The following is a 3123-nucleotide window of genomic DNA, read 5'->3' on the forward strand; positions in this document are numbered from 1 at the left end:
CAATGTTCTGTCATCTTCACTCCTCGTCAATGTTCTGTCATCTTCAATGTTCTGTCATCTTCACTCCTCGTCAATGTTCTGTCATCTTCACTCCTCGTCAATGTTCTGTCATCTTCAATGTTCTGTCATCTCCACTCCTCGACAATGTTCTGTCATCTTCAATGTTCTGTCATCTTCAATGTTCTGTCATCTTCACTCCTCGACAATGTTCTGTCATCTTCACTCCTCGTCAATGTTCTGTCATCTTCACTCCTCGTCAATGTTCTGTCATCTTCAATGTTCTGTCATCTTCACTCCTCGTCAATGTTCTGTCATCTCCAATGTTCTGTCATCTTCACTCCTCGTCAATGTTCTGCCATCTTCAATGTTCTGTCATCTTCACTCCTCGTCAATGTTCTGCCATCTCCAATGTTCTGTCATCTTCACTCCTCGTCAATGTTCTGTCATCTTCACTCCTCGTCAATGTTCTGTCATCTTCACTCCTCGTCAATGTTCTGTCATCTTCAATGTTCTGTCATCTTCACTCCTCGACAATGTTCTGTCATCTTCACTCCTCGTCAATGTTCTGTCATCTTCAATGTTCTGTCATCTTCACTCCTCGTCAATGTTCTGTCATCTTCAATGTTCTGTCATCTTCACTCCTCGTCAATGTTCTGTCATCTTCAATGTTCTGTCATCTTCAATGTTCTGTCATCTTCAATGCTCTGTCATCTCATCCTTGGTTCTTTTTTGTTCCATTAGCCGAATGAACATCCAGCTGTTGTCGTTTGTTTTTTGCATTGTTGTTGTTGTTGTTTTCAAGGGGTCTGGGGGTGAATGTTTTCTATTTCTGTCTTTCGTCCTTTCGTTTTAATGACTGACATTGCCTTTCTTTCATTTTGCAAAAGGTACTATGGAACCAATACATGACACGCGAAATTCACGGATTCCAAAACAAACAATCTAAACTGACAACTCGTAATCCAGATTTACCTATGTGAATTTCGCGAAATTCTTGAATTCCAAAACAAACAATCTAAACTTATAAATCGCTATCCAGAATTACCCATGTGAAGTTGTGTGATGCTGTGGCACATTTTAAGCTAACAACCGAACTCAGTCCCCCAAGCTTTTTTTTTTCTTTTTTTTTTTCTTTTTTTTTTGCCCCCCCCCCCCCCCCCCCCCCCCCCCCGGAGTCAAACTACGAGGGGTGGGGTAGCGTGGAGGGGGTGTGAAGGGTGAGGACAGGGGACGGGAGGGGAGGTCTCATTCCAAAAGGTCCTCTGCACCGCGAAATCTGCCGAAACGATTAAAGCAGATGAGGTGAACTTTTTAAGTTGCAGAACTGTGCGAGTTAAGTTCACTTGTGAATGGTTTCAGTCCACTTCACTTTGCACTGTGGCTGCAGCTGTGTGCCAGCCAACAGTCTGTGACAGTGTGTGGGACTGGAGGTGTCTGGAGCCAGTGCTCAAACCATATGACTTTATCCTCTGTCACACCTCCACACGTATGCAAACACACACACACACACACATATACACACTAACTCATGCGCGCGCGCATACACACACACACACACACACACACACACACACACACACACACACGTACGGACGCGCACACACACACACACACACATACACACGGACGCACACACACACACACACACACACACACACACACACGCACACACACACACACACACGGACGCGCGCACACACACACACACACACACACGGACGCACACACACACACATACACGGACGCGCGCACACACACACACACGCGCGCGCGCGCGCGCGCGTACAAAGACCTTTTTCTGTACCTAACCCCATACGGTCACCTAAAACAAGCATTAGTGTGATGACAATTACACTGATTACTGTTCCAACAGGCAGAACGGGAACGTCGGCCTCTGACGGAAAGGTGTAGCAGGAGAAAGCCATTCAGATAATGACATGCTGACCACCCGCCAGCCATGGGGAAGGTCTGGTCAATACAGGAGGCCGTGGTAGAGTGGGTAAGGCGATGGACTTCTGACCCACTGTTCACCAGTGATCAGGGTTGGAGACCCCGTTCCGGCATGGTGTTTGTGTCAAGGCACTTTACTCCGGTTGTCCTCAGTCCACCACCCGGGTTTGAACGGGTAGGTGAGCGGTCGGGGAGGGTTGAACCAGGGCAAGGAGTGGAACGGGCCCCGCCTTCCCAGACACAGGGGGGTTGAACCCACCGCCTCTATGAAGTACAAGTCTATGCGATTTTTAAGGTTGATCAAAGCGATCAATAGTTTTTGTCTGGACACATCTGTGCTGTGTTTTGTTCACTTTGCTTGGGTACAGGGAGAGGGTGGGTAAGGGGGAGATAAATGAGAGAAAGAAAGAAAGGGAGGAAATAGAGAGAGAGGGAGAGAGACAGACAGACAGACGGAGACAGACACAGAGAGAGAAACGTGTGTGTGTGTGTGTGTACGTACGTGCGTGTGCGTCTGTGTGTGTGTGTTTGTGTGTGTGTGTGTTGGGGATGGAGGTAGACTGTGTGGGTGAGTGTAGGGGTGGGAACGAATTGGGGGCGGGGGGGATGGGCAGGGGCTGTATCAAAAGGAGTTATGAAGCCATTATCTCATTCTTCACACGTATCAACAGCACGGATTGCATTCAAAGCCCACATTCATGATCGCAAGAGGGAAGCGCACTGACATCAGTGCAAAACACGGACAGACTCAAGTGCATGTTTCACACATCAAACTGAAGTACTCTCCGAAATCTGCCCTTCACACAGGTTCTGCCACAGCAGTCAAAGGGAAAGAGGGACCCAACTGTTAGCCCTCTGTCCCGACACACCTGCAGCATTAATCACACCAGACCGTGTGAAGCTCCTTTGAAGTTCCGAATCTTACAATTTAATTACGTTCATTGGAAAGAAATGCAATCAGCCATACAGCTTACACACACACACACACACACACACACACACACACATATATATATATATATATATATATATATATATATATATAAAGCCGTAAACATCTCTCTCTAAATAAGTAGATAAATAAATAAACAAATAAATAAAACGAAAGAAAACAAAACAAATCAGATGTAATAGACGTAACTTTAATACCAACATGACTGACAAAAAAACATG

The sequence above is a fragment of the Babylonia areolata genome, chromosome 32 (genome assembly GCF_041734735.1).
Source record: "Babylonia areolata isolate BAREFJ2019XMU chromosome 32, ASM4173473v1, whole genome shotgun sequence".
Lineage (NCBI taxonomy): Eukaryota > Metazoa > Mollusca > Gastropoda > Neogastropoda > Buccinidae > Babylonia > Babylonia areolata.